The sequence below is a fragment of the Carlito syrichta genome, unplaced genomic scaffold (assembly GCF_000164805.1).
Source record: "Carlito syrichta isolate Samal-C Ts95f unplaced genomic scaffold, Tarsius_syrichta-2.0.1 Scaffold289236, whole genome shotgun sequence".
Lineage (NCBI taxonomy): Eukaryota > Metazoa > Chordata > Mammalia > Primates > Tarsiidae > Carlito > Carlito syrichta.
In genome coordinates, this window is record NW_007233332.1 from 212,815 (window position 1) to 221,145 (window position 8,331).

Consider the following 8,331-nt stretch of genomic DNA (forward strand, 5'->3'; position numbering starts at 1 on the left):
GAGCGGCCAGTGCACTCCAGTCTGGGCGACAGAGTGAGACTCCAACTCAAAAAAAAACCACCTCAGAAATATAAATTGGGAAGAGGAGTTTGGTGCATGGAGCGGAGATGGCCACTTCCTATACCACACCATAGCTGTTACTGTCTGGGGTCCCTACCCAGCACTGCACCCTGGGAAAGGCTCATCCTGGGCTCCTGTGTTTTGAGCTAACTCTGATCCATGTCATAGCAGTAAGGAGGCAAAATACCAACACCCAAAAAACCACCTTTCCAATTTGTTTCAATGAGCATATGTTTCCAATTTCAGATAAAAAAGGATTTTTGCAAAGCACTTCTTAAATCTTAGAGGATAATAAGTAGGTGGGCAAAGCATATTTGACATTCAGATGAAATGGCAAGAACACTGCCTTATAGGGAGGGCTCAAAAATGCCCAGCTGATTTCAGTTTTCCTCTCTCAGTCTGCCCTTACCCTGGATGTCTGTGACTCCTGCTGAAATCAGGCAGGACAAGGACAAGCAGCCTGCCACCTAAGCACCTGGACTGCAGGGCAGTGTGCAAGGGATAAAAGCCTCTTTCAGAAAGGAACGGTTTCCAATCATTGCACAATTACCTTTATTAGCATAATGTTTCATTGTGCATTTAGCAAAACACTTTCCCATTCCATCTCAGGAAGACTGCCGCAACAGAAATTGCTGCCACTGGAGGGGGGAAATGTCTGTAAAATTTAAACCATCGGGCATTTGTTCAAGACTCCTGGGAAATGATGTCCCTTGATATATAATTCATGATAGCCTTAAAGCTTGGCCTACTTCTGACACAGAGATGATGTATTTTGGAGAAGTGGGGGGGGGCGGATTGGGGGGAGCATAGAGAAAAATCACTTTCAAATGGCTCGGCTGTACTTCGCCTTGGGAATAAAGCTTGACAATATTTTGGACCACTCTTTTCTACCATAAGGGCTCCTTTTAAGAGCTCTTTTATTTTATTTTTTCCTCTCTTAAATTGAACAGGCAGCATATCATCGAGTTTTAGTTTTATCTTCTGTAACACCGGATAAAAGATGAGGCTGAATCCATCTGTTAGCACATACAGGCTGCAAACTGTGTGAAAGCAGGCGGACACACACACACACATACACACACACACACACACACACACACACACACACACACCCTTGCAAAAAGGGGGGAAAATCCACACTTTAAAAAAATTTATCATCAGCAATCCTACCAATGTCGACCAGATAGCAGCACTTTTATCCTTTTATGGGCAGATTCAGGAGGAAGCCAGCCTCGCCCCCACAGAGGCTCTTCCCCTTGTGCTGCCACATGAATTGGGATGCTGGGACTGGCAGCAGGCCAGCCCTTCCCCCACAGCGCTGGGGTTCCAACACCCAAAATCAGTGATGATACCCCCGGGGGCCATGACCTGCCAAGCCCCAGCCTGCCAGGCTGGGGGCTGGGAGAACTGCAGGGCATTGAGAGAGTTTCCATCCTCTGGCACAATGGCCATGCCCCTGGGCTGGTTTTCTAGGGAAAAAAGCAGGCAGTTGCCTGGGTTTTATGGAGACAGAGCAGGAGCCTCATCTGCACGTTTGGCCTTTCCCACAGTGCTGCTGGTTGGGTGGCATCACATATCACCCTCTCTGGGCCTCCGGAGCTGCTTTTGCTCAGCAACTCCTGATGATGCTTCCTGCAATGGATCAGATCAGACGCAAGAGAAGATCAGAGACTAGAGGCTGGAGGTGACCCGGATGGGCCAGCTCTCATCTCTTTAAGTGGGCACAGTGAAGGTCAGAAGGCTGAAATGCACAGGGTTCTTTTTGTTTCCTAAATGCAGAAAATGTGTTAATCACAGAGTTCCAAAAATAAGCAGTTTCATTAATGAGGCGAAACTTGAACACACACAGCTCAGAAGAGGAAGGGGTGGTGTGGGTGACAAGCATGAGGAACAGCAGAGGCCACTGCCCTCAGAAAGCAGATGAGTTTCTCAGGGAGAACCCAGAGCCGCAGCTCCACACCTCAGGCCCATACCTCTGCTCCTGTGGGGCCTCTTATCTATGCCCTTTCTTCTTGGCTGTCACAGATGCTGCCCTAATTTAGGCCTTATTATCTTTCTCCTGGGTTCTGCACACAGAGCCAGATGACTCTTTCTGAAGCAGTACAGCTATCATTGCGTCACTTGTGGCTCAAAAACCTTTCATGATTCCCCCATTGACTAAGAAATAAAGCCTAGACTCTAACTTATAAGGCCATCTTTATCAGATCCCTGGCCCAAATCCTAGCCTCCTCCTCTACTCCTCTGTCTCCTACCCACGCCCCACTCCTAGCCCAGAGCCCCCTTTCCAGTCTTCCCACCTGCATGCCTTTGCTCCTGCACTTCTAACTAAAATATTATTATCTTCCCTGTATCTCCTAATTCCAAATTCTCTCCAGCTATTAAGACCAAATTCAGGCTGGGCTTGGTGGCTCAGCCTGTAACCCCAGCACTTTGGAAGACCTAGGCGAGTGAATTGCCTAAGCCCACAGGTTTGAGACCAGCCCGGGCAACTTGACGAGATCTTGTCTCTACAATATATCAAAAAAATTAGCTGGACATGGTAGTGCACACCTGTAGTTCTGGCTACTTAGAAGGCTGAGGCAGAAAAATTGCCAGAGCCCAGCAGGTTGGCACTGGGGTAGCTGTGAGCATGCCATTGCACACCAGCTTGGGAGACAGAGTGAGACTCCACCTCAAAAAAAGACCAAATTCAAATGCCATTTCAGCCACGGTTTCAAACTTGATCCCCAGAGAAAATTTCTTTGTGTTATGAACTCTCATAATTTTACTAGACCTCAATCCTTTTCTTCTGCTATAAGAGACTCTTAAAAAAAAGAAAGAAAAAGAGATTCTATACACTTTGTTTTTCTCTTTGGACTGTGAGATATCCATGGGCAGAATAGCACCCAGTTCATCTTCGCATACTCATTCCACTGTGTAATACACAGCAGGTTCTCACCAGTATTGCATAAGCACATGAGTAAGTCTGACTGCAGGATGGCAAACAGAAAACCATTTTTCAGAAGTTGCATCTATATAAGTAGATCATGTCAGAGAGAATGCAGAGGGGGTAAGCGGGGTGGGCTTGGGGAGGTCACAACAGAGGACATGGTGACTTCCACGAGGCTAAAACCAATGGTCAACTCAAAGTCTTCATCTTTGTACAACCCATTAGTAATATTAAACACAACTGAATCATCATCCCTTGTAGAAGGTCGTTGCTGACTTGATCTCTAGGAGATCTCAGTCTCCAAATTTTCCTCCTAGTTAATAGCTGCTCCTTCTCAATCTCCTTAGTTGCTTTCTTCTCTTTTTCCAAATTCTTGTTTTTTTCTTTTTTGAGTTGGAGTCTCACTCTGTTGCCCAGGCTGGAGTGCAGTGGCTTGCTGCTCAGAGCCACCACAGCTTTGACCTGCTGGGCTCGGGTGATCCTTCCACCTCAGCCTTCCAAGTAGCTAGAACCATAGGCATGTGCTCCCGTGGCCGGCTATTTTTTTGATTTATTGTAAAGATGATGTCTCACCAAGTTGCCCAGGCTGCTCTCGAACCCGTGGGCTCAGGCAATCCCCTCACCTCAGCCTCCCAAAGTGCTGGGATTACAGTCTTGAGTCATGGTGCCCGGCCCTCTTTTTCCAAATTCTTAACACAGGCTCTTCCAGGACTTGGCCCTTCAACCTTTCTCTGCTTTATCAGGACTAAGTCTTTTGGAGATTTTGTTTTTGTTTCACAGCTTTAACTATCATCTCTACTTTGGTAAACCTCAAATTTATATTTCCAGCTTTGATCTCTCCCTCGCTGGCAATGACCAACAGTCTATTCAGAAGCTACACTCAGATGTCTAACTCAAACTTACCACAGCTCAAATTGGATCTCCTTATCTGTCCTCCCAATCCTGCTCTACCCACAGCCTTTCTCATCTCAGCTAATGACAATCCATCCTTTCAGTTTTTAGGACAAAATACTGAGTCATCTTAGTCTCCTCTTTACTTCACACACCACATCCAATCCTTTAGGAATTTTTTTATGTCTTGACTTTTAAAATACATGCAGTGTCCCTGCATACCCGCCATCCTAGTCCTGCTAGAACATGCTCTCACCAGGTCTCCCTGATTCCATCCTTGTCCCTCTGTGGTCTACTTGCCTACAGCAGCCAGAATGATGTGACTAAGATTTAAATCCTGTCGCGACCCTCCTCCGGCCCACATCCTCCAGCATGCCCTTTTCTCTGACTCAGGGTCTAAGACCTCCCCTTCCCATGTTCTTCTGATGTCATCCGCTCCTCTTCTTCCTTATTCTCTTAGGTTTACCACTTTGGCCTCCTTGCTTATCCTCAACCACCCTGGCCATTCTCTCTGCCCAGAACATATTTCCATATTTCCTCCAGATATGTGTATGCTCACTCTCTCTATACTTTAAATGTCACCTTTTTTTTTTTGAGTTGGAGTCTCACTCTGTCACCCAGACTGGAGTGCAGTGGCCACTCCCCGCCACCATAGCCTCGACCTGCTGGGCTCCGGCGATCCTTCTGCCTCAGCCTTCCAAGTAGCTGGAACTACATGCGCGCTACCACGTCCAGTTAATTTTTGATTTATTGTAGAGATGAGGTCTCACCAAGTTGTCCAGGCGTGTCTCGAACCCGCGGGCTCAGGCAATCCACTCACCTCAGCCTCCCAAGGCACGGGATTACAGGCTGAGGCACCGAGCCTGGCTGAAATGTCACCTTTTCAGTGAGAACCAAAAAGAACCTGATGGCCCTTTTCAACTGCAGCCTGTTTCCCCAGCAGCAGTCACGATCCTCTCTACTTGGCTGCATTTTTCCCATTGACCTTCTAATATACTAGAAGGTAACAAATATTCCTTTATTACCTTTACCTTAAGGTTAATATCATTATTTATAGTAGTATACTATGTATAATTATTATAATTATTACATATAATAAATAAAGAAATATAAATATTCTTTATAACCTTTCATGTTATTTTATTATAACAATATAATTATTAATATTACTTTAATATTATTAAAGTCATTTTTATTATCTACTTTTTTTCCACTGATGTATCATTTCCTTATTGCCTAGCATAATACAGTAGGCATTTGATGAACATTTGTCAAATGCAAGTGTGAATGACTTTAGCTGATGATCCCTGAAATGTAGCTTAAACAACAAATAGTACTGAGCCACAGAGGAAGGCATCTGTAGGCAGTGGGAGCTTAAGGAGCAAGGGCCTGGAGATATAGTCTTCCTCAACATTTCAAGAAGCCACAGTGTTTCAAAGCCCTGCCTGAATTATAGGATACCAGGAAAGAAGCACCACTGAGTAGTCTTGAACTTGCCCAAGCCAGCCAAGGAAAGTTATAAGGGACTGCAATGCATAGCTAGGCTTAAAAAAAAAAAAGTTCAATCAAAATGCAAATTAAATACACCAAAGTTGGTAAATAATTGTGTATAAACATTCCCTCTACAATTCTGTTTGCATTACATATATTTTCACACCTTTTTTTTTCTAAAATATTACAAAGACCATATTCCTAGTTCTATCTCTGTTCACCCACAATTAGACACCCTGTAGACAAGCTTGCTTTCAGGGCCAGCTCATGTCAGTCTTTCTCACTGGTGTGTTCTCAGCGCCCACCCAGACACAGTGTTTCCAAAGTCTTTGCTCAATAAATGAAGAAATGAATGGATGCCTTCTGAGCTTCTCCTGCCAGGAACAGTTCCATGGTATTTCATTAGACTTGGCCTCCAGGCAGAAAATGCAATAGCCATTACTTCCCCTCAGTGCCTGCAGACATTCAAAAAGTCAAGTTCATCTACCTGCAGGCCTGGGCATGGTAAAGAGCACTTCTCAAATCTGTGCCAGTATCTCAGGGCATTTTGCTGCTGTGGTTTAACCTGAGGTAAAGAGCCAATGAGGGTGCAGTCAAAACACTACACCTGGTTGCAATGTTTTTCCTGCCACACAGGAAAGTTAGGATTAAAATCAGAAAGACTCCACTAAGATTAATCCTTTTAGTGGACAGCTGAATCATGGAAACTTCAGTGTTTTCACTGATAAAAAGGGAATTACCATACCAGTGTGCGGCCACAGTTAGGAGGTGTAAGACCCTGTGAAGACTGACCTCACTATCTTCTGGCCTCAGATGACCATTTCCCCTACAGGGACATTCCCTGCCATGTTCTCTCATGATCCAGCTAGAGTGGATCATGCCATTCAAGTGGCATCTGTCAAAGAGTTGCTGTGGTTTAACACTGTTGTTTATCAAAAGCTTTTTCTAGCATGTTTTCTTCCCAGATGTTTGTGAAAAGACTTCGCCATTACCAAATTCAGAAGCATAATTGGGGCTTTCAGGCTCTGATCAAGTCAGGAACTAACGGCTGCAGAAGTAACTTCCTTAGAGGTCGCACTTAGATAATCACATGGAAGATGATTCCAGCATCGCTGGGCTCACTTTCTTTTACCTTTGGGGGAGTCTTCAGCATGGAAGGCGGTCAATTATTGCTATGGGAAATCAGAAGAAAGTAGAGCAGGAAAATAAAGCAGAATGTACACCCCCCCCCCCCCCCCCCACGTAGCCACAACTACTCAGTCTCCTAGAGGGCAGTAGCTAATTGGATTTATCTCATAAATACAAGACTTCTTCAAGAAACTGATTAACATTAAAATGAAAAAAATATAAATTCCGTTTTCATGGTGGTAGAAATCAGGGGAGAAAAACTTGGGACAGTGATAGCATGTTTTCATCTAAAAGTCATATTTCAGTTGAACTTGCTGAGATGTTACAGAGACAACATGCAGGAGAGTAGAACTGATCCATGATAATCAACATTCTTTTCATTTTTCCAGTATGAGGATATTTTCACAACTACTAACAAAATCTACCAATGACTTACGTTTGGCATTCGTTAGCCTCTAAATCAGTCCACTCACCTATTCTGGGCATGTATATTCCACAAGCATTTGCTAAGGTAAGCAAGAAAGTATCCTGGGTTAGTACAAAGAACCAGAGGTCTTGGTTTCAACAGAAACAGTCTAGAATGAGGTAACTCCCCTCTTTGAGCCTCAGTTTCCTCATATAATACAAAGAAGTTAATATACAGTACCCACTTCATATAGTTGCTATGGAGTTTAAACAAGCTCCTGTAATAATAGAGTTAGTGCACTATCTGATATGTAACAGACCTTCAAAAAATACTGAGTCAGAAATGAATCCCTGATAAGTTAATGCCACTCTATTGCATGAGCCACATGTATTCTATTTCCAAGGTAATCATATTATTGGAAAGGGAGATGGAACACATTTGCCTACAACTCCAAATATAAGCTGGAAAGTAGTAAAAGCTCTAAAATGTCACACTTTGGAAGATGAAATAAAGTAGAGATCATTTAAAGTCAGGGACATCAGCAAATACTTCCTGGAAGAAAATTAAAGTAGAAGGATGCTGGAGTTTATTTTAAAGGATAATGGTGGATGATTATTCATTTACAATTTAATATATAGAAAAGTTCAATAAGATATGCTTGGTAATCTGGATGGTATAAGAAAAGAAAAAGGTTTGGGCTCGGTGGCTTAGCCTGTAATCCTAGCACTTTCGGAGGCTGAGGCAAATGGATTGCCTGAACCCACAGGTTCAAGTCCCGCCTGGGCAACTTGGCGAGACCTCGTCTCTACAATAAATCCAAAAAAATTAGCCGGGTGTGGGAGTGTGTGCCTGTAGTTTCAGCTACTTGGAAGGCTGAGGCAGAAGGATCGCTGGAGCCCAGCAGGTCAATGCTGGGGTGGCTGTGAGTATTCCACTGCACTTCAGCCTGGTGACAGAGTGAGACTCCAACTCAAAAAAAAAAGAAAGAAAAAGAACATGACAAAGACTCTGGCCCCAGATGATTTATAACCTAATTGGGAAGAGATCATATGTGCATATACATGCGCACACCCACGCACCCACCCAAGTCAGTTGTCCCTGACAGTGTGTAACAAATGCCCAATGAATAATTCAGAAATTAGGAGGCAGAAAATGGCAAGGCAGGCTATACAGTATGACTAGAAATGTGCGGGAAAGTTTCAGGTGGTAACCAAGTGGCTCTGGTCTTTCCCTCTCTGGGTCTCAGTATTCCCATCAATAAAATGGATGGCTTGAATGACATCAGATTTTTTCCAACCATGTATAAAGGTGTCCTCAGTCTAGAGGTTCAGCTGATTTATGTCTTCATTCTAGTGGTTCAACTGGTGGGATCAGGGTGTTCAGAACCCTTCCAGGCTACTAGCCTGTGGTCACAAACATCTTCATC